The sequence below is a fragment of the Stegodyphus dumicola genome, chromosome 3, assembly GCF_044657685.1.
Source record: "Stegodyphus dumicola isolate Sdum_Otavi_A_Nest chromosome 3, ASM4465768v1".
NCBI classification, from domain to species: domain Eukaryota; kingdom Metazoa; phylum Arthropoda; class Arachnida; order Araneae; family Eresidae; genus Stegodyphus; species Stegodyphus dumicola.
This window is the reverse complement of record NC_140770.1, coordinates 142,461,846-142,487,328: the sequence shown is the minus strand read 5'-3', so window position 1 is coordinate 142,487,328 and position 25,483 is coordinate 142,461,846. Positions and strand designations below refer to the sequence as shown.

General features: G+C 34.3%; 1 protein-coding gene across 4 annotated transcripts in view; it reads right to left on the bottom strand.

Annotated features, from left to right (window-relative positions):
• The window catches only part of LOC118191847 (potassium channel, subfamily K, member 16-like), a 277,734-nt gene that overhangs the window by 98,271 nt on the left and 153,980 nt on the right, over window positions 1-25,483 (bottom strand). The window lies entirely within an intron of this gene.

Below are 25,483 nucleotides of genomic sequence, written 5' to 3'. Positions count from 1 at the left end.
TTTTTGGTGTTTCAAAAGCAATCAACTTCTTTTATTTTCCATTTTTTTCCTCGGGTGCTATAGTATTTCTATAGAACACATCTCATGCCGAATAAAGGACGCCTATAGCTAGCATTGATGGTTATGTTAATGGTTTTTAATCAAAGAAACTTAATTAAGGTCTCTTTAATTAAAGAAACTTTAGTGAAACTTCTTTATTATATACAACAGAATTTACTATAGATTTACTATATAATTTAGATTATGTAGGTATGGCAGTATAAAATGCATTAAGAACTAGTGAGGAATGTGTTAGTGTGTGTGTGTGTGTGTGTGTCTGATTATGGCAAAGCCTCGAGGGCTATCTAGGAATGTGTTAGACCTTATCAGATTATAAAATATTTTAGCAACACTCGTATCTAAATGTTCTTAAAATAGCTGGTTCGTCCTTCTGAGAATAATATAGATTATAAAAATATCAGATTATAAAATATTTTAGCAACACTCGTATCTAAATGTTCTTAAAATAGCTGGTTCGTCCTTCTGAGAATAATATAGATTATAAAAATATCAGATTATAAAATATTTTAGCAACACTCGTATCTAAATGTTCTTAAAATAGCTGGTTCGTCCTTCTGAGAATAATATAGATTATAAAAATATCAGATTATAAAATATTTTAGCAACACTCGTATCTAAATGTTCTTAAAATAGCTGGTTCGTCCTTCTGAGAATAATATAAAAGTCACTGAGGGAGAAAGAAGCATTTAAAAGTATACTTACTTTTTATGAATTGTTTGATAGCGGTAGTTTACATATGCAAGTAATATTTGATTACATATACAAATAATATTCCCCCTCCCAAATGTCAGGTACTTGTCTATTAGGTGTTCTATCTGCGGGAGGGGGGACTACCGAATCTATCTGTGAGCGCAAATTTAACAAGAACACACCGCATGGAAAAAGTGATGTTACACCGGAAATAGGGAAGCGTAATCGAAAACTTATTATTATCATGCTTTATTCTAAATTTTAATAAGTGGAAAATGACGTGACGCGTAAGTTCTTTCATTTATCTTTGAGCTGATTAGAAACAGTATGCACGATAAGCTAATTAGAGAAAATAGTTTTAGAATCATTTGACCCTATAAACAATAAATCGAAAATATTTATAGGAATTTAAAGCTTAAAACAATATAGACACCTTGAAACAAGTGATTGCATAGCATTACTCATATTAGCTTTAGCTTCCCAGAAGCTACCGCGAACCGTTATACTATTTAATATTTCGTAAGATATTTATTCATAATTAAATATTTCATAGTTATTCTGATTTTAAGGTGCAATTCTCTATTTAACAAGACAATTAAATCTTATGCACTGCGAACTTTCAAAAACTACTCCTTTGTTTAAGTAAGTGGGGCAGGAATATCTTAATCTAATCAAATGGGGGGCGAAAATAATGCTACTGTCAAATTGTAATTTCCCAGTAAAAACTCTAGATAGCTTCATAAAAGCTTTGAACTTTCGCCCGACAGATGTTTTAAATCCATCAAAGTCATCGTGACTGAATACAGTATTATTTACTTATTTGAATTTTCTTTTTATTTTTCTGCCGCGACTGGAAGTAAAAAAAACTCACAGAAAACATCTAAAAAGGCTTATCCGTATTACGCGATTTGACCCATCTGGGGCAGGGTAGACAAAAGTTCTAAACATCAGCAGTTCGAGCCCGGGTTGTTCTCTTAGCAAACGGACTGACGACTGATTGCATGGAACTTTTTATGTTCTTTTTCCTCCATGTATGGATGAATTCGGATCTATCCATCAAGGCATCCTGGTCTCAGGCAGATAGTTCTTGGATTGATTTGCAATAATTAATTCAACAAAACCATTCCGATTTAGACGAATCAATAGTTTCATTAGGTACTTCAATGTGATTTCAATTCGAAATTTATTTCAATTTAAAGACTGCAGTACTTGTTTCTGAGGGTGTTTTTTTTTTTTTTTTTTTTTTTTTTTTTGTAAAAGGCGTAAGTATCAAATATAAATGTTAACTAAATATTCTTTCAAGTTAACTTACTTACCTTACATTGAACTGGAAATATAACGGAAGATTTTATGCATGATTTGACTGAAAAAAAATATTATGCATGTTAAAAATGTATTTTTCCGTTAATGTTTGTTTACATATTTAGAGTGTCGCCTACCGCGCTGACACTATACATTTACAAACATCGATGCCTTCTCCGGGATTCGAACCCGGGCAGTCAGCGACGCTAACCACTATACCGCTTGGGCGGGGTAAATAAACGCTTATTTGCTATGAATGTTTGCCTACGAATCTTCGCTTATTTAATGAATCTTTTATAAGTAGTATAAATCGGTAATTTAAAAACAGTGCTTTTTTTATGTTTAAGGGAACTCTATTATTATGTAACATTGTGATACTCAGAATTGAATTCCGTAGTTATGAGAATACGGAAAAATTCAGCTTGTGAAAATGCAACAAGCCGGCAAATGATTCCGTACTGCGTTCGCTTGGAAAATAAAATATAGATATTTGTTCATAGAAAATGGCCGAATGGATAGGATGAGTATTGATAATTCCATCCGAATCCGGCTGTGTGGGGTTTTCATAGGTTTCTCCACAGTGTATTAAAAATACAAGCCGATGTTCTTTAGAAACTACTTCACGATGGTGTTTATTTCCTTTAATCAGATAGCTATCTTTATCTGGATCAACTGACAAACTAAAATCAATATTTATAGAAAATGATTTTTGATTAGATTTTTTTTTCCTTCACGTTTCAAGCCAAAAAAAAAAAAAAAAAGTGATAAACCCTAAAGCATTACTACCTTACGACGTAAAATTATACAACAAAGCAGATAATCCTATTTTTCAAACGATATATTGAATCTTCTGGAAAACAGCCTTCAAAGATTATATATTTTTTACAATTACATTTTGAAAACCTTGACCATCAAACATCATTAGATAAAGAAAGAAAATTAGCTTGACGTAAATTTGGAACAAAAAACGCATTGATTTCGAAAAAAAGAGCGATCAGACACAAGTCTCTTTTTCAGAAACAAAAATATTTTTGCAATTTTTTTTCCTCTTAAGAAGAAAGATTGACGGAGCTTTATTTAAAATCTACACTGAAGAAAAGTCGCATTTTTACCCAATTTTGAATTTCACATTGGCATGTTTCTCTTCAAACTCCTCAAAATTCATAGTAATAAGATTGGCTTATATGATTATTTCAAAGCTCGCTAGGGCTATCTGCCTACGGAGAGGGATGCTTCGTGGAGAACCTTCTAAGGGAAACTGGCTTGTATACACATTACACATGGGAAAAACCACAAAAACGCCCATGCAGCTAACACATTCCAGGACTTAAAAGAGAAAGGCTAGCTCATACAGCTTTTCACCCCTGAAGCAGGAAGTCGGGAAGTGAGAAGTGATGACGTAGTCATGTTGACACGAAGCCCGGAGATGCAATTCACAACATAGACATAATTTGCGTTTTAGATTTGAAGAATCAGCGTTTAAAACGAACTGCGGGAGAAACATATCTATAATTCTGAAGAGACAATGTTACTGCTGTATGCATTTTACGCTGAATATTAAAAAATTTAATAATACTTATTCAAATTTGAAAAAATGCGCTACTCTTTTAACATAAAGTTTTTTTTTTTAATTTGCCCCCCCTTTTTATGAGATTTTATTTATAATTATTTCTTTATCTGCATGCTAATTGAGAAAATTCTGCTACTGCTGTAAATGCGATAACAGCTATTTAAAATTATCAAAAGAAAAACTTAGATTGACATAGCTTTAAACATATATGGTATATGTGGCAAAATTTCTGCTAATCTAAGGTTGATGTTAATTGTTAATTTTACATTGGCATATTTCTCTTCAGATTCAATATAATAATAGATACTTTTAAAATAATTTTGTAATTTATACTTACATATCACATCTATATTACATTTAAATAAATATATGTGTTCGCGCCTGCGCACCTGTAATGTAATCCACGCATGCGCATCTGTAATGTGATGATCACACGAGTTTGAGAATCGCCATCGACGGTGTAAGAGGGCTGGTCACAGCTATGAGTTAATTGTAATTAATTATGAGAATTGATAAAGAATCGAACCAGCGAATTTATTTAGTGTGTGTTATTTGGGATGAGACCCAAACATATCTGATCGTAGTCGACCGGAGCGTGAATTTTGTGCGTGAATAAATAGTGTTTCGTTTTTGAGAACACAGGAGTGTTTGTGTTTACAAGTATTTCCAGCTTGTTCTTTTCAACGAATATCGCTGATTTTGGATACGGATATTCATCAAAAGTGAAACACTGCAGATTTGCATCATGTGATTCATCTCCATCTAAATCCAATACAGTGAGTTCTAGTCACTCCCAGTCATCCCCTTCTCGCCTTCCACCATTGCCATCTTCATTACAGCGTTCGGCAGATTCATTTTCTGGATCCCAAACATCAGCGACTAAAGGTGTCCGACAGCCACTTACGACACATAAGCAATCTGCAAAACATAACTCTATATCTTCAGTCTATTATTCTCAAATTGGATCACAGGAAGAAATAGTGGAGAGAGCTAAGCAGGAAGCCTATGTTATGCAGAGAGTTGGCGATCTAAAAAAAGAAGGATTATGGTCTCTAAAACGACTTCCAAATGTAGCAGAATGTCCACGTATAAAAGCTCATTGGGACTATCTTTTAGAAGAAATGGTATGGCTAGCAACAGACTATGCTCAAGAACGAAAATGGAAGAAAGCTGCTGCTAAAAAGTGTGCACGTATGATCACGAAGTACTTTCAAGAGAAGGAAATAAAAGCTGAGAAAGCTGAGCGAGAAGAACAAATGAGGCTTCGCAAGATTGCAAGCATAATGTCAAGAGAAATCAAACAGTTTTGGAATAACATTGAAAAACTTGTGGAATACAAACAGCAAACTTGGTTGGAAGTCAAAAGGAGATTGTTTGAGCTTCAACGTTAAAATCGAAGACAACGTAAAGGTAACGAAACGGCAAGTGTTATCCGTCATATCTCGCATCTTTGACGCATTGGGCATAGTTTTCCCAGTTATAATTGTATCAAAAATATTTATGCAGAAATTATGGCTGTTAAAATTGAACTGGAATGATGTTTTACCAGAAAAGGAGGCTAAAGAATGGAAAGAATTCTCCACTACCTTGCAGCTAATTAACAACATTGAAGTCCATAGATGTATTTTATTACCAGATAGAATCAAGATTGAATTACATGGTTTCTGTGATGCTTCAGGAACCGCATATGGAGCAGTTATCTACTGTAAAGCAACATCAGCAACAAACCATACATCAGTGAGGCTGGTGTGCAGTAAATTGCGTGTCTCCCCCCTAAAGAAGACTACAATCCCAAGACTTGGGCTTTGCGCAGCAGTGCTGTTAGCTAAACTAATACATCGAGTGAAATCATCGTTAAAATTGGAGCTTACTGCTATCCACCTTTGGACCGATTCTATGATTATGTCATGGATCAACAAAGAGCCACATCTGCTCAAGACATTTGTTGCAAACCGGATTTCAAAGATACAGGATCTGACTGAAAGAGCACAGTGGCATCATATCGCTTCTGAAGAAAACCCATCAGATCTCATATCTAGAGGTATGTCTGCCAAAAAACTGCAATTAAGTCAACTGTGGTGGAACGGGCCTGACTTCTTAATGAAGGATGGGTACCCTATAAGAGTTATACCTGAAGCAATTACTGAAAAGGACAGTAATGAACTTAAAAGCTTTGCTGATTCTGAACTATCTACATGTTTAAATCTGAATGTGAATAATTTTATTAATGATTTATTGAATTGCAGTAATAAGTATTTAAAATTAATTCGTATTATAAGTTTTTGTTTTAGGTTTTACAAGAATTGTAAGCAAGAACAAAAGAAGGTAGGTAATTTACAAGTGGGAGAATTGAGAGCAGCTGAAAAAACTTTAATAAAATTAGTACAGTGTGAGTATTTTATAAATGAGATAAATGATCTTAAAAAATCCAAGAAATAGTTCTATTAAAAGTCTTAACCCTTTCATTGACAGTAATGGACTGTTGAGAGTTGGAGGTAGATTTAAAAATAGCAATTTAACTTATGAGAAAAAATTTCCTATTATTCTGCCTTCTAAACATAAATTAACAGAGTTAATAGTTAATTACTATCATTTAAAATATTTGCATGTGGGTCCTCAATCTTTGTTATATCATATAAGACAAAAATTTTGGATTGTAAGTGGTAGAAATGTTTGTAGAAAAATTGTAAAAAATTGTAGTGACAACGCTACGAATTTTGTAGGTGCAAATGCAGAATTAAAGAGGTTAAACAAACTAGTGAACGAACAAGATGAGCTTTTAGCTGGTTATTTGAGTTCTGAGAATATCGAATGGAAATTTCTTCCTCCCAGAGCACCCAATTTTGGAGGCCTTTGGGAGGCTGGAGTTAAATCTTTTAAGTACCACTTCAAACGTGTCGTAGGTAATGTAAAATTGACATTTGAACAATTTTTAACAATTATGATTCAGATTGAAGGAATTTTCCCGACCATTGACACCCTTTTCTTCGGACATTGATGATTTAGAGGTTCTAACACCTGGGCATTTTTTAATTGGTAGAGCAATTAATTCGATCCCTTAGCCAGATATCACGGAAATTGACATTAACAGGTTAAAATTGTGGCAACAGGTCACAAAATTAGTACAAATTATCTGGAAAAAATGGAACTCCAATTATTTAAGTCATTTGCAAAATCGATCTAAATGGCAAAGTTCTAAAAACAATATACAAGTTGGAGACATGGTCTTAATTAAAGATAATTTGCCTTGTTGTAATTGGGCGGTTGGTCGTATAATAGAAAGAATTATTTAATGGTAAAGATGGAAAGGTTCGCGTGTGTAAAGCAAAAACTCAAACTGGAACTTTCAAACGACCAATTACTAAATTATGTGTCTTACCAATACAAAAATGAGTATTGTCTTTATACTTATTGTACAGTATTGAATGTGCTTCACATAAAATGTCATTATGTAACTGAAATGTTATATTGTATTGCTTTGAGTTATACGCTAATGTATATGGTAAATGTCTAATTATAATAATGATTTTATAAAATAGTACTTATTCAGAATTGTTTATGATATACTTGTTTAATTTTTTATGCTATATCTTAATTACAATATTTGAATGCTAAGCATTGCAACGCGGGCGGCATGTTCGCGCCTGCGCATCTGTAATGTAATCCACGCATGCGCTTCTGTAATGTGATGATCACACGAGTTTGAGAATCGCCATCGACGGTGTAAGAATGCTGGTCACAGCTATGAGTTAATTGTAATTAATTATGAGAATTAATAAAGAATCGAACCAGCGAATTTATTTAGAGTGTGTTATTTGGGATATGTAAGATTTTTATCTTATTTTTGAGAAAACAGCTTTACTCACAGTACCTGAAAAATTATTTAATTTTTTAAAAGTGGGGGTTAAGGAGGGAGGTCTTTTTATGGCAATTACTTTGGGTGTTTTATACTATTATATTTTGTCTAGAATGCTAAGCTAGCACAAAATCGAATCAATAATTAGTTACAAAGCATACAATAAGAATAACCTAACAAGTACTTAACAAAATTAAGGCCCACCAGCAGCCGAGCGGTAAAGTCGCTGAACACTGGTAGTTCGGTCCGAGGTTCGAATCCCGCGAACGGGCTGGCTGCATGGGTGTTTTCGTGGTTTTCCCCATGTGCAATGTGTATACGAGCCAGTTTCCCTTAGAAAGTCCTTCACGAAAGGCATCCCTCCTCTTAGGCAGATAGCCCTAGTGTGCTTTCCCATAATTAAATACACCAACTTAACAAAATTAGTTCTCATTTAAAATACGGTTTAGCCGCCCAAACGGCATTAGTGGTTAGAGGAGCCTGACTGCGATACCGAAGGGCCCGGGTTCGAATCGCGGAGAAAGCGTGGCTGCAAAATTGGCTGTCCCTTCATAGGATGGTAGCGGTGGCCGCCTATTAGGTGCTTCCACAATAAAATGGCCACCACTTCTGGCCTTAGTAGTGGCCAATGCTGTTATAGGCAAGTGCCCGCCATTGGGAAAAAAAAAGTATGGTTTATGCTATTAACTTCTAAAATGTCATTCAAAAATATTTCAAATCAAAACATATTATATTTAAATGCAAATGATATAAATGCTTACTTGCACAATCGCATTGCAAGTACAAGCTGTTCAAATATTATTTATTAGCTGCCACATTCGAAGCAATCCACTTTTTTGCCTTTTAAGCTATCTTTTCGCGACATTTCTTTAAAGTAAGGTAAAAGAACAAGGTAAAAGAATTCCCATTTTTTCCTTTTCAAAAATCGTAGCTTTTAGATGACAGAGCTATTGTGACAATGCAAAGTGAAATATCTTCACTAATGCACCTGATTTTTACCTTCTTTTCTTGCAATGCATTAATCTGCGTCTTTGTAAAAATTTGCTTTAGACGTTTTTCCAAATTCTCCGAATCCCGCGAACGGGCTGGCCGCATGGGTGTTTTCGTGGTTTTCCCCATGTGTAACGTGTATACGAGCCAGTTTCCCTTAGAAAGTCCTCCACGAAAGGCATCCCTCCCCTTAGGCAGATAGCCCTAGTGTGCTTTGCCATAATTAAATACACCACCACACCAAATTCTCCGATCCGTGCCGTTTTTTTTCTAAATTTTGCTACTTTGTAGAATCATTAGGATTTTTTTAGAGGCAGAAAAGATGAAAAATTAACAACGCTTTCGCCGGGAATCGAACCACGGCCCTCTGGAATACCGGCCCAGCGTGCTACCGTTACACCACGAAGGCATGCTGGAAAGCGGGAGAAATACCTTATATACTCCCCTTTTTAAAGGGCGACTTGGGTTTCAGGGGACCTAGTCGCCAAATCCTGGGTGCGGAGAATCATCATCCATAACCCCCTTTTAGTCCGAGCGCCACTTATACAGACATTAGGTTAATTGGAAAAGCCGAAGAGATGAAAAATTAACAACCGCCTTCGCCGGGAATCGAACCACGGACCTCTGGAATACCGGCATAGCGTGCAGAACCACTACACCACGAAGGCACGCTAGGAAAATGGGAGAAATACCTTATATATTCCCCTTTTTAAAGGGCGACTGGGGTTTTCAGGGGACCCAATCGCCAAATCCTGAGTGTGGAGAAACCTCATCCAACACCTTTTAGTTCGGGCGCCACTGTAGAGACATTACGTTAATTGAAAGCAGGCAAGATGACAAATAAGCAGTCGCCTTTGCCGGGAATCGAACCACGGACCTCTGTAATACCGGCCCAGCGTGCTACCGTTACACCACGAAGGCACGCTAGGGAAGTGGGAGAAATACTTTATATACTCCCCTTTTTAAAGGGCGACTAGGGTTTTAGGGGTCCAAGTCGCCAAATCCTGGGTGCGCAGAATCATCATCCACAACCCTTTTAGTTCGGGCGCCACTTGTAGAGACATTAGGTTAATTGGAAAAGCCGGAGAGATGAAAAATTAGCAACCGCCTTCGCCGGGAATCGAACCACGGACCTCTGGAATACCGGCTCAGCATGCAGAACCACTACACCACGAAGGCACGCTGGGAAAATGGGAGAAATATTTTATAACTTGAGGTTTTAATTTTTGAATTTCTGATACCAATATGGATGTCGTCCGCCTTCCTTATCACTGAGAAAACATTCTAAGATTTTTCTTTTCTCTATTTTTCAATATTTTAATACAATTTTCTAAAGATATTATTTTCTTCTTCAAATTATTCAATGTATTCTTGTTTATCTTTACATTTAGGAAATTCACGGATATTTACATTGTCATTTCTGAGTTTTACTTTAAAATCATTCACATTTGATTTATTATTGTCTTTATCAACTTCGTTTTGGCTTCAAAATGAATTTTCTTTGGGCTAATTCGTGTAGTCTTTCAAAAGCACTCAGTATTCGTTTTCTTTTATCTTGTCTTCAATATTTTAGTGTTATTTCGTTTACTTCACACGGTAAATTTACTTTCGGCACAGCATTGCATTTCAACAGTTTCCTTTGCGGTAATCCAGGAAGTGATTTTTCATATCATCTTCATAATCATAGAAAATGTTCGCTTCAAATTCTGGCGCCCTTCACATTAATAAAATCCTGTCTTCGGCATTTATGTATCCATTCTTTTGTCAAAAGCAAATTGTCTTTTGGGAAAGCATGAAATACAATATCTCTTCCTTTCGTATTTCTATAAGTGTTACGGCGCGTTGCCATAGAGCATTAAGCCATATTACATAAACGATACTTTAGAACTTAAAAGGAAAACTGACTAAAACTATATATATACAAATTATTTTAAATATTAACATTATTAGAAAATAAATATATGTGATTAAATTAATTTGGGATATACGACTTCCAGAAAATCGTCTCCCAGCTGAATGAAACTATAGTTTTAAACGTGCGAAATCAGAGCAGGTGCAACCCAGTGACGTCAGATAACTTCCAGTTAACTCTCCCCGTGAGACTAGTGTCAACGAGGAATCGAACAAAGGAATGAACTAGCCCTTTCTATTTATGGAGCCCATTCGCTTGGAAACAGAAAACAAGTCGAACTACCAGTGTTCAATTTTGTTTCACTTCCCATATTCAACAGATTTGACTGGATTCACTGGAATTTCATCTTAAGGTATTTTCTCCCTCCTTTCAGCATGCCTTTGTGTAAATGGAAGCATACTCGACGCGTATTTGTGGTCTCGGAGAGGACCCTGCCCATTTTTTAGGTCTCCTGGTAAAAAAAAAAAAAAAAAATAGAAAAAAAAGAAAAAAAACTTATGACTATAAAATCTCTTCAAGTCACTTTAAAATTCTCTAAACGGCTTGGAGTTAACTTCTTTGGAAATTGTCAATAACGTTTTTACGAAACGTTATTGACAATTTCCTGTATAACGTTTTTACGAAAAAACCTAATGGCCTTTTCAAAAAGGGAATTTTCCCTGCTCCCAGAGATACGGCAAATAATTATAGAACAGAACAGTGCTTATGCTATTCGTTAAAGTTTTTTTATGCTTTTGTACTGCTTTTTCAAATAGTCTGGACATTATGGAATAAAACTCACCTGCGTATATATGTAGGTAAAAAACAAGAAATACGGAAGCAACAATAGCAAAATATGGCAGTCAAATGAAGTCGTCGTGATTCACAATTATGGAATTTCTAGCTGTAAAATGTTTTAACTCTATCTCAGAATGATTCTTTAGGTGTATATTTATTTTATCCAGGTGAATGGAATGCTCCATGAAAAGGTTTGCCTATCAGATCGGCGCAATGCGAGAAAAATTTGAAGGTTAAATGTATTAAAGGGTAAACGCGTTAACCCTTTGCGACACAGTGTGTCCGGTCTGGATACACCTAAAAATTTCCTTCTGTACGCACAAAAAAAATTGCATGAAAAAGGATTTATAGGTTACTCTGAACCTTATTTATTTATAGTAAATGGCAGCTCAACACAAATCAATCCATATATTTTAACCATGTTTAGTTTTTTAAGACCCTCATTTTTCAAAGAAATCTTCAGATTTTTTTAGGGTATAAAAGGAGTTGTTTGAAAAGAAATTTCTATGTTATTTTTTGGCTGTATCCTAATCTCCTTATTCTATATTAGTTTTAAATTTTTACCTTGAAATCTTGCCTAAAATCAAACGGCGAGCCCTAGGTGTGCCCAGACCAGGCTCACCGATAATCTAGAACAACTGAGAGTCTGTATTCTTTGTTTCTCCGCATCTCATCGGTCAGTTCATTGACAACAATGCTCGTTTCAGAATCAGTGTGCCCAATTTGGGCACACTCACAAAATACAAAGATAAGTGCTATCTTCACAAAATTTTACTTGTGTACTCCTCTAGACCTAATTAGACTGCCTACCATTTTTTTTAATCAAAACTCCAACTTTAAAAGGTAGCGTGACGGAAAGGGTTAATGCGTTTGCTATGAAAACAAATCTCAAGGTGCGGAAGATAAATCGAATCCTCTGTTTACACATTTATTTTACTTATTACGTCGTCAATTTAACGCATTTTCCCAATGTTTTAGCTATATTTTATTGCTTTCACAGACAACACACACTATATAATATTGAAAATGCATCAAAACCTAATTTTGAAGGTAATAAAACTAAGCTATTATCCTTCTGATTTAATAGTACTTACAAGTATCTTAGACTGGTATGCTTGTAATTTAAAATGTGTAACTGGGAAATAAATCCTCACCTGCCTATTTTATATGAATAAAAGGAAATCGACTTTTTAACAATATTGAAGTATAAATAACATTTGAAAAAGTTCTGAATTTTGCATATTGCAGTTAGCTCAAATAGAAAGCGGAGAGATATCATATAAATATTTCGTGTTCCTCTGCCCTTTTTGGAAGCTGCAGGACCCTCTAAGGCAGTGGTGCCCAACCCTTGGACTCTCGCGAGCACATTTCCAAAACATCAGCATTTTTGTTAAACGTATTTCCAATCTTATGTCACATAAGAAATATTAATTTCGGCAAATGTGTTTGAGATGAATAATAATATTAGTTGAACTTTATGGAAATCAGAGAAGCGGAGTTCAAAATTATGTTTCAGTGCATTTAGGTTTTCCGAGTATTTCTCTGTTTCAATTGCCTTGTGGTTATTATATGGCTTGATAAATTCTGAAAATGGGTGAAATTTGTTTCTTTCATCTGATTTGCCCACAAATTTATCTTTATCTGAAAAGTAGTTACAGTCCCAGTCAACTGAAAAAGGGTTTTTAAATTTTTATCTGGAGATCTTCGTTCAGTTTAGCTGTTATATCCGTGAGAAAATACAGATCGGATAACCAATTATTGTCTTCCAATTCTTTATAACTTTCGTTTCCGGATTTCCAAAACTGCTTTATTGGCGAAAGATGTTCTACAAATCGTTGAAGTACTTTTTCCCAGCTGAGCCATCTAACATCGGAACGAAGCAATAAGATGCCATGTTCTCTATCAAGTTCATCAGTCAGCAATCAATTATTTTATAACGTCTTGCAAGATATCTGTGTACTATTCGGTTTTGAGGGCCGTAAAAAATCGCCAAACAATTGTTGATGACAGTGCTGCCAAAAATAATTGCGGCAACCCTAATGCGAGAAAGGAAGTATAATAGTAAATAACTATTTAAGATCGATGATTTAATTTAGATGAAAGGTTAATTTCATATAATACTTTTTTATTATTATAATTTATATAAAAAAGGCTAAACATGACTGAATGGAAGCATAAGTTACTATTTCAGATCATTATTATAATTTATATAAAAATTGCTAAACATAACTGAATGGATGCCTGCATCGCTATTTCGCTACCGACTTATCGCTAAAAAGCATAATTTCATCTCGTTGGTTGTTCAAACGTAATTTTCTATAATGAATGATGCCTTTTCTTTGAAAAAAATCTCGGTGAAGTGCAGAATCGCTCACTTATTTGTTTGCACCTTTTTACAAGGGTAAAAACAATTGGATTTTTGTCATTTTTCTTTTACTTTTTAAGTGAAAATAGGTCGATGTGTACATAGATAAAGCCAAGGGTGTGCGCAGTGCCATTTTTGTGCAATTTTGGGATTTTTTTTTAAGTGAAAATAGGTCGATGTGCACATGGATACCGAGTATGTGCAATTCTTAAAAAACGCGTCAAGCAGTAGGTGATTCTGCACTTTACCCAAAATTCATTGCTTTACAAGTTTTTTTTTTTTTTTTTTTTTTTTTTTTCGTCATGGGCAATTCCCAAATTGTTAAAATCCATAAAATATCAAAAAAGGACTTAAAATCAGAAAAGGATTTAAAAATTAAACTAGTATTTTAATGGCGTTTTAAGAAATATAGAACTATATAAACTTACGCAATCTGAAATCAGCGCGTATGCTAGATTTGGCGCGCGGTTAAATGGGCGCGTTTGCTAGATTTGCCGCTTTTGAGCATACATTTTCGCTGCAATTTTTTTACGGTCCTCAAAACAAAGATAAGTGCAAAGATACAAAGATAAGTGCTATCTTCACAAAATTTTACTTGTGTACTCCTCTAGACCTAATTAGACTGCCTACCATTTTTTTTAATCAAAACTCCAACTTTAAAAGGTAGCGTGACGGAAAGGGTTAATGCGTTTGCTATGAAAACAAATCTCAAGGTGCGGAAGATAAATCGAATCCTCTGTTTACACATTTATTTTACTTATTACGTCGTCAATTTAACGCATTTTCCCAATGTTTTAGCTATATTTTATTGCTTTCACAGACAACACACACTATATAATATTGAAAATGCATCAAAACCTAATTTTGAAGGTAATTTTGAAGGTCCTCAAAACGGAATAGTACCGATATCTCTTATGACTATAAATGCTTACCATATTTTAACAATTAAGAAATATAAATGAATGGTTATTTTAAAAATATTTTTTGTTCATAGTACCTAATCGGGCTGGCGAGCACAAGTTTGGGCACCGATGCTCTAAGGAGCCCCAATTGTATATGAAATCACAAATGCCATTAAAATTATCAACAGTGTTGCTAGCTATCTTAATGATAGATTTAAGTTAAAAGTATTTCCTAGTTCTTAAAAGCTCGATTATTTATTTCCACATTTTTAAACGTTAAAAGGTCCAAATCCATGAGTATATAAAAATTGTATTATCAATTAAGTCAAAGAGGAATGAAAAATATATAACCTATGTAACATATAGCTAAATAATTTAAAATTTATGATAGGGTTTACCTTTGATACAAACAATAGCGTACAGGGAAGAATTTCAGATACATACTCTTTCATAGTAGAGGCTACTAATACATAGCGTAATCTCATCTTCTATGTATTAAATATTATATATACGTATCTTATACTAGTGCTATAAACATATAATAAAATTCATTACTCTATTTGTTTTTTTGTTTGTTTGTTTGTTTGTTGTAAAATAGTTCTACGAAACGGATATCGAAATGCATTTTTATTTAAATCAATCAGATTTTGTAATAGAAAATATTCTTAAGAATGTCTTTTTTGGGGGGTATAAAATTGCCTGGTTTGTTAATTATTAGTATAGATTAAAAGTAAAAGTTAAATATTTTATGATTTGCAGAATGGCAACGCGTTTACGAACGAAAGATAAAAATATTTTGTTTCAGGCAGTGACAAACACTATGTTGTTAAACAGTCAAGTTAGTACATCAGAAGTGAAAGATAAAAAAATCGCCTTTTAGCCGTTATACGTGAAGGAGCTCTCCGATTTGCTTATGAGTGCATTTAGCTGCAAAGACTCGCTCTAATCTAATGCTAATTGACAAAGACCGGGCTTACTCATGAGAACTCGTCTATAGACCAAGATTCAGAACACGTGATCTTAAGAAGGCGTATTAAAGAATTCGATAATAACTATGACATTGCTTTACAAGTCATATCTATTAGATTCTCTTCTTCCATTGATACTATGAATAACGACATCCTTAAATAAAAAAGATTTCTATCGTCAAAAAAGAAGCTCAACATCTGAGGGGTAAATTTTATTAATAATGCAGGTTCAACCGCCGCTATAAATGACATATTTAAAACTTTTAATAATAAGACTGTAAAATGTAAAAACAAAATATGATATGGAACTGCCCAGTAACTCGGAACAAGATGGATTCCTACCAGCCGATAAAACGTCCAAACATCCTAAAATCAATGCTCATAGTGAACAAATTTTAAGTTTTTGGTAGTCTTGCAAATTCTGAAGAATCTCCGATCCCACAGGAGCTGCAGGAAGATAATATTATGAGCATTCACTCTTCGATACCATAAATTAGTCCTGCATCATTTTCGCATGAGGAGTTTCTAAACAAATTAACTCAAACCACACCAACTAAACTCCCAGGAGAAGTTAATGGCGAAAACATTAAAGTTATACCTAATACTACTATAGAGTTATTGGGATTACCGATGCAGGGGAAGTGAAAAATGAGCTATGCCCTGGCCGGGATTCGAAAGTCGGACCTCCCAAATACGCGTCGAGTGTGCTTCCAGTTACATCACGAACGCATGTGGAAAGAAAGGAGAAAATAACTTGTATTGTAGATAAACGATATACCCTTGACACAGAATTCTTTCATCACTGAAATACTGTGCACTATGTCATTAATGCAAAGCAAAGCACAAAAGACCAATTAAAAGTTGTCAGAGGACTTCCATCACCAACCAAAATAGCATTAAATTAGCTACAACTAATAGAACTTTTCACATGACTTCATTGTACGGAATATTAAATTATACGCATTATTTCTTGCATTTCATTTAAACTTATTGAAAGAAATCTACTTCGCCGACAGGGCATAAACCACAATAGAATAAATGCATTCTTTAAAATTCACTCTATTTGTTTACCATAGCGACACTCTGGCCCTAGATTCACTTACAGTATTATATTTCGTTCATATTATAACACAGAATGCACAAAATTTATATCATTTAAAGAATTATCCAATCGTTGCAATATGTTCTATTCAAATACTATAATAAAGCTAGAACGAAGTATAAAATAGATTAAGCAAACAAAAAAGAAACAGTTTTTCACAGACGATTGAGTATTTCTCATTCAATTAATTCAGTTGTCACTTCGCGACAAGGCAAAAATACATAAAAACTCAAAATATCTGTATTAAAAATTACGAAGTAAATCTTAAACACTTATTTCCTCGAAAAAATTCCAGAAAGGATTAAGCATGATTTAATTCGCAATAATAAATGAAGGCGTTATCTTTGTTGTTGCGAAACTAAGTTTCTCTAGATTGGCAACAAATCCACAAGTCTGCTGTTTCAAATGTAAACAAGCAATGGCCGCCATCAAAAAAAATTATTAGGCTTAGCGGCACTTAAACAACTTTAAAATTGTTGATAATTCTAAAACTATTGCATACAGATTTTACTAAAGGCATAAAAACCTTAGCCGGAAGATAAGAACCACATAATTAAATCATTTTTAAAGCAAAAAATGTACAATTTACAAAGATATAAGAGTAAAGAAACTGAGATCACCGAGACGGATAACAGAGTGGATATATATATAAATATATTTATATACGTTTGGTGCGGCCGATTGCAACCAAAATACGAGGTGCACATGTACATGTTATAGCAGTCCTATATACAAAATTTCAACGTTCTGAGGCTACTCGTTTTTTAGTTATGCGAGATATGTACGTACGTACATACGTTCGTACAGACGCCACTAAAAATTCTCTTTAGAATTCATTTTAAAGCAGTTTTATAAATTTTTTGGAGGAAAAGAGTCTTTTATTCTGTTCTTACGTACAGATATCACGCAAAAACATCGTTAAATTGCGTTCAATAGCGGTCAAAATGGATATTTTCGTTGAAATATGCTGCCTGAAACTTTTCGCGATTACAATACTTCCTTTTTACTTCGTACAAGGAAGTAAAAAGGATTTCACACTGAAACGCAGAAAAATAAGAGCACCTAAGCCATTATTCTTAATTTAAATTATGCAGAAAGCAAATGTTGAGGAAATCTGTTATTCTCAATATATGAGGAGAAATATATAACCAAAAAACTCCTTTCCACAGTGTTATAACTGTCATAGGTGGAAACACTTCTCCAAAAATTGCTGCTTCCAGCCCGTTGCATTAAATTTTTTTAACCAGGTAAAAGAACAGATTACCCATATAAAGGAAGTTTTGGTTTCAATTACTCCCAGGCTCTCAAAAAGCAAACCACAAGCCCTAACTCAAACAGTGTTCTAGATAAAAAAATAAAATATTCCTTTCCTGCACATGAAGCTAACACCATTCTACTAAACTCAGCACTGCCCTTATTAAGATTATAGTCAAGCCAATTAAAATATTTCTTCCCCCCCCCCACGTATATGGTGTATTTATTACTTACTATTGAGTAAATGCATTTTAAATAATCCACGCAAAAGTAATTGATAAAATTATTTGCTTTGGAAGTTCAAAAATGTTTCTCTAACTTACGTAGTCACAAGTAAAGTTCTGAAAAAATTGTACCAATTTTAGAAGCGATGAAGAAAGTCTTAAAATCCTACAAAAAATTATTTTTCGAAAAGCTCGATGTATTTTATGACAAAACTTTTAATCTTACCTGGAATTCTATAGTTCCATTATTTGAGAATGAAATGCGCGGGAAAAGTATTTCCGCATTTTTAGGATTGCTAACTAACTGCCACTTGTTACTTATTTCACGGAAATTCAAATGTTTCTTTGAATTTATTTAGAGAAAGCATATAAGCGTTATCTAACTAATGAATAAGGAAGCTTTCGTGGAAGATTTTCTGAGGGAAGCTGGCTCATTTTTGTGTTATTCATGGGGAAACTCATGAAAACCCACTAATGCACAAGGATACCAGCCAATTTCTCTTAGAAATGAAAATATCTCTTCCTATGAGCAGATAACTTTCGTGTTGCTCCTTTACCCTAACATAACATCATCCACCTATTCAAGCGGAAATTCACATATAACGGAAACACATACATCTTGGCTAGATACTTCGAAAGGCCTTAATAAACTGTAATAATAAATAATTTAACTTTTATCTAATAGCATTTGGCTTTAATTGGCAAATACGAGCATTCCCTAAGAAGACGAATTCAATCTGAAACTTCTGCATACCAAACCTATTTCCTAAGTTATCAGAGTCTGCATACCGGAAATTCTGAAATTATGTAAGGAATCAAGTTTTTTAAATCAGTGATAGAAAAAACACAAGAATTTGAAGAAAAATGTTACATTATTTAATGTTCATTAACAATTAAAATTTGATCTTTACATGTCCATCAAAAATTGCAGATGCGTTACTCGCAAATAAGAGATATACATTGGACTGAATTAGTTTGGACTATTTCACTATCGGTTTTTGTGAATTCTAGACACTAATATCCCATTACTGTGGGCTTTCAGTTAACGTTTTGATATAGCTTATGTGTGTTGTATATCACTGAGTGCGTAAAATTGTCCCCATTATATTGTGTCAAATAAAGAATTTATGTGTAAATCGTGGTCAATTACTTACATAAGAATTTCAGCAGATCATCAAGAACCTGATAAAAATTGTTTCATTTTATTTAAACTGATTGTCGATTGAATTTTAATTTTATGCTATCGAAAAAATTGAAAGCTATAGTACAATTTAGTGAAATAGAGAAGCTAAATGGTAGAAGAAGAAGTATTCGATAGAATAAGTAAAAACAAAATAACTGATACATTAAAGGAAGACAATACTGATGATGACGATTTGGAAGATTGAAAAATAAATTAGAAGAGAGAGCTAATCAGATCTTTCAGCTAGATTTAAGAATATAATGAATTATAAAATGATTTAGAAATACTTGAAGCTGATGCTCTGGCAAGCCAGCAATACTGCTAAAAGTTTACCAGTTCTAAATTAACTTGAAAGACAGACAAAAACTTTAAAAGTAAAATCAAAATGAAATTACAATCAGCGCATCTAAAACTTCTGAAGAAAAGATAAATATTAGTTATCTAGTCAAATTGCAGAAATTAAAAATAGAACCTTTGAGCTACAAATATGGAAACTGGCAGGAAAATTTGGGACAAATTGAAGATGCAATTTCACGAGAATAACAAAGAAGAATAAATTTAACTATTGAAAATCCGCATTAAAACGTATGAGTTTCCACATTAATATGTATACAAGGATTAACTTTAACGCATACTATTTATGATTCAGCACCTGAGCTATTACAAAAACGTTGGTAAAACGACAATTACTGTATATTCTTATGTAAACAAACTATTGGACAAAATCATGTGAAATCGTGTTCGAATTCAAAAGAACGAGAAAGTTGCATGAAACAACTGCTATTAAGATTCGAAGTCTTTTCTGAAAAAAAAAAAAAAAAAAAAATCTTATGTTTCAAGATTCTACCGCGATGGCATACGGTGTGCGAAATGTGAGAGGAGGGAACAATGGCAAAAAGCTTATCGTGGAAACAAATAAACAAAGTAAAGGCAGATAACGTCAGCTACATAAATCCTTCATCAAATTATTCCGTTTCCAGTCGACTGCCCGAACAGAGGGGAGCGTCAAAAGTCGCTGAATAATAGTAGTTCGACTGTGGGCTAACGGGCTGGCTGTATGCGAGTTTTCGTAGTTTTCTCTATGCGTAATGTGGATACGAGAGTCGAGACGGTTGCAACATACATACAGCTATTTCTTTGTCGACTCAGCAAAAACCGAAAGTAAAAATTAAATGTTTATAGTAGTGAAAATTTTTTTATTGATAAACAGATAGCTCTTATATTAAATGGGAAAGAAACAGATTAAGAACGTTTAACTGTTTTTTAAGAGGGCCTGAAGAGCACCAAAAAAAAGTAAGGAGTAACTGCCTGAGAGTAAAACAGATAAATGTTTATAATTCGAAAGAAATAGTAAGTTTAGATGCTATCGGGATTCTACGTATTTCCAAAGCGATAATTAAAAATCCCAGCAAAGGAATTAGAAAATATTGTAAACAGATGAATATACAAATGCTTGGGGAATCAGATTTTGAAATTCAAGAAATAGAATATAAGCTTGTTAATTTGTTTAGATAATTTTTGAACTATCTTTACTGTGAAAATAAAAGGAATGTCATGATCATTGGTGGGAATGGGAATAAAACTGGGATACTTATTCAACGCATCTGACACCCCAATCACATAGTACTCTACTAAAGTAATGAAGGCTTTGCTTGTATTTTTTTTTTTTTTTTTTTTTTTTGGTGTGTGTATTTAATTATGGCAAAGCACACTAGGGCTATCTGCCTAAGAGGAGGGATGCCTTCGTGGAGGACTTTCTAAGGGAAACTGGCTTGTATACACGTTACACATGGGGAAAACCACGAAAACACCCATGCAGCCAGCCCGTTCGCGGGATTCGAACCTCGGACCGAACTACCAGTGTTCAGCGACTTACCAGTGACCGCTCGGCGGCTGGTGGGCGAAGGCTTTGCTTGAAACGAAAACTTGAAGGTTACTGAGACTTTAAAGAAAATATTTTAGATAGAAAGTTTGCGAATCGAATGTAGTGATTATTTAGAACGAGATATTGTTTTAAAGTACTTCGAAAATTTGATAAAAGTGGTTGATGGTTATCAAATCAATCTCTCGTGGAATGAATATGCAGAAGCTTTATTCAATAATTATCCCAATGCTAAAGAACGTTTTTGAAAACTGATAAAAATTTAAGAGAAAATCCTTTCTTTCTTAATCAATAGGAGTAAATTATCGAGTTTTAACAAAAGTTGCCCACTACCGCAAATATTGTTTGTGCAAACTGCTCGCGTTGGCGTCTTTAATCATGTTTCGTCAACGATTTTTGGCATATGAAAGAGACTTGCTTTAGAAGACTGCGTTGTGAAATTTGTAAAGGTCAGCTACAGAATGTCACCAAATCATACCTATTATAAAAACTTGTTACGTTTATGATCACGAATTCACGATTCTATTTGTCACGAGTTGGGAGAGCATCAATTTAATCAAGAATATACTAGTAGTCAATATACCATTTTCACGTAAAAAGACTCAACTTGAAAATAAGAACTTCCAGTTGAAACACAGAAATATTTAATGAAGAGCTTATGTACATTATTTACATTATTCAAAACACAAAATTTGCATATAATATAAATTTCCCCATCATAGGGCCAAGATTAGGTTATCAAGACCAATTATTATAATTGTTGATTACAGCTATGCGGCCAAGAATAGATCATTTCAAGCGTCGCACTCAAACTTAACTAAAAGAGTTATTACATTCTTTCTCTGCCGCCAGTCACGTGACCTAGTCGGCGACAGACGATAAATAATAAAGGAAAATTCGCTCCATCGGAGGGAAAAAGAAATAATTTCAACTCCCCCGCCCCGATGAACAATAGGTTCATCACACATTTAACTAAGCATTACAATATTACTATAAAAATAAGAAAAAAATAAAAATTACTTACATATACAGGTAACATTATATCAATAATTTCTTAATTAATTTTTTTTCTGAAACTATAAAAAAAAACACTTAAATTAACATTTCTCAAGATCACCACAAATCATTAAACCAATGAAAATAATAAAATGAATAAATGAAAACATTAGGAAAGAATATTTTTTTTGTTTATCATCAGTTTATCAGTCATTCAGTCTATTTTTGATATTACCAGTTTTCTCTTCACATGATCTGATCATTCCATCTCTACCAATAAAAGTTTTGGTTATTCTTCCTAATTTCCACCAGCTTCTAGGTAAGTTTTCATTATGAACAAGCACTATATCATTTACTTTGAATGCTGATGGTTTCTTCTGATCGGTATAATGAGCAGATCTCAAGCAAAGGAGATATTCGTTTTTCCATCTGTTCCAAAAGTGATTTATTAGATTTTCTCGTGTACGGAAACGTTTTAACATTACTTCTCTGGAACCTGGTAAATTCAAGTCATTCCTCCTTACAGCTGGCAAACTCAAGAGTCGTTTACCAATCAACAGGTGGGCTGGAGTAAGTGCGGAGGGCTCTTCAAGATCAGTGGTGTGGTATATTTAATTATGGCAAAGCTCACTAGGGCTATCTGCCTAAGGGGAGGGATGCCTTCGTGGAGGACTTTCTAAGGGAAACTGGGTCGTATACACGTTACACATGGGGAAAACCACGAAAACACCCATGCAGCCAGCCCGTTCGCGGGATTCGAACCTCGGACCGAACTACCAGTGTTCAGCGACTTTTACCGCTCGGCCGCTGGCGGGCCTCTTCAAGATCAGAAAAGACATATGTTAATGGACGCGAGTTTATCATCGCTTCTATTTCAAGCAAAAGCGTTTCTAATTCACTTTGAGTCAAAGATAATTTCCCAATGTTCTTTCTTAAACTAGTTTTTACACTGCGAACTAAACGTTCATAAAAACCGCCCCACCGTGCAGCACGTTCCACAATGTATTTCCATGCGATTCCATACGAAGCATAAAATTTTTTAACTTCAGGGTGGTTAATCACTTTCCACATTTGCTTTAATTCAAGTTCGACTCTTTTAAATGTTCTAGCATTGTGCGAGTACACAGTGGAACACAGACCTCTTCGGGATACGAACCTGCGGAACGCAAGTAAAAATTCTTCAGTGCTCATGCCTTTTACGAGCTCCAGGTGAATAGCTCTTGTAGTGGCGCAAGTAAACAATAATATGTAATATTCGTTGTCATTTTCTTTTACATACAAAGGACCTGCAAAATCGAGTCCACAAATTGCGAAAGGCGGAGATTCATTAACCCTATCCGCTGGAATTTCCACAAAATTTCTATTTTCCCTTTTTACCTTAAAATTTGATATAAATCTGAAAATCCAAGCAATCACACGATAAAGTTTTTTCAAGGAACTAAATTTTGTCAAATTCATGAGTGGAACTTTTTCAGTTTTGTCTGTTTTGATCAAACACGCTAGGATAGCTTCCGATTTTCGAGATTCTTCTGATACATCATGTGATTTTGACTTTGATAGTTTGGGTTTTGGCCATTGACTTTCAGATAGCGAAAGAAATGCAGGGCCATGCCACCATTTCGAAGAATTTATCAGTTCTTTTGCAGAACAACCTTTTGTTATTAGATCTGCAGGGTTGAGTTTTCCTTCGCAATGTCTCCATGAACAAGGATCTGAAATTTCATGTATTTCTGAAATTCTATTAGCAATGAAAGGTTTCCATCTTTTAGCTGTACTTTTAATCCAATGTAGAACTATTTCCGAATCTGACCATAAAATGACATTTGAAATATGTAGAATATTTTTCAGGTAGTTGGCAACCCTAGCACCACCAGTGCTCCCATCAATTCAAGGCGGGGAAGCGTTAATTTCTTTAATGGTGCAACACGTGATTTTGCCAAAACAAATGTAGTTTCAAATTTATCCTCATCAGTTCTGTATCTCAAGTATGCGACTGAGCCATACGCATTCGGATTAGCGTCACTAAAAATGTGTAACTGAACAGTGTCCCTGTCTAAATTTGGTACATGAAAATAATATCTGGGAATTTTCAACATTTTAAGTTCTTTATTTCAGAGAGCCATATTTTCCAGTCATTTTCGAGTTCTCCAGAAAAGACCTCATCCCAAGGTACCCCTTGAAGCCATAGCTGTTGCAATAAACATTTAATTCGAATTACAAAGGGTGCGATAAATCCAGATGGGTCAAACATTTTGGCTGCTAGTTTTAATACATTACGTTTGGTACAGTCAGTGTTTATAGAGGACAGTAAGGGTGTTAATTCTAGTCCTAAGACATCTTAATCATTATTCCATATTAAACCTAGTACCTTTAAGGATGTACATGCAGTGTCATTATTGAGAGAGATTAACTTTTCCTCAAGCCATTTCTGCTTAAGCTCTAGGGAATTGGTTTCGAATTTTCTTAGATTTAGACCTCCTTCAGCAAGAACTTTAACAGATTCATTTGATAGATTAAGCGCTTCTTCAACAGTTGTCGCTCCAGAAAATAGGTCATCCACGTAAAGATTTGAGTTAAGCATTTCAAAAGTCTTAAAGTTAGAATTCCTGTACTTATCAATGTGATGTTTTATTGTGTAGGCAAGGATGAAAGGACTACAAGTTACACCAAAGGTTGCTCTTGTCATTTTGTAAGAAATTACACTCTCTTTTCTATCAAGGTTTTTAAAATAAAGAAATCTCAGATAGTCTCTGTCTTCTTCTGCGACTGATATTTGAAGGAATGCCTTTTCGATATCTGCCGAAAAGGCGATCCTATTTTCGCGGAATTTCAAAATAATGTCCAAAACATTTGGATTTAGATTTGGCCCTGGGTGAAGACAATCATTGAGAGAAAGAGCATTATTTGATTTTGAAGAAGCATCGTAAACGATGCGTACTTTTGTTGTTGTTTTGTCGTCTCTAATTACAGGATGGTGAGGCATATAATAAGAATTAAGTGTCGAGCTGTTTTCAGGGCATACCTCTACAATTCCTAAATGTGCTTGTTCCCTGAGAATACTGTTGTATTCCTCAAATAACATTTCATTACACTTAAATTTATTTTCTAGACCAGCGAATCTTCTTTTAGCCACTTCAAGATTGTTTTTCAATAAATCGCGAGATTTGTTCCATAGTAACTTTGCCTCATAACGACCATTTTTGAATTTCAAATTATTTTGAAAGTCATTTATGATTTCTAAATCACTAGAATTCTTTTCGTTATTCTCAACAATACCCATGACTTCTAAATCCCAAAAATTTCTTCAGTTCATCATTTTCACTCTCAACTGATACACTACAACAATTTATTTTTCTATTTTTTGATTCTGTCTGCCCCTGAATAGTATGTCCGAAAATAGTTTCTGCAATGTATAAATGTTTTCCAATTTTTCCTACAATACCTAATTGA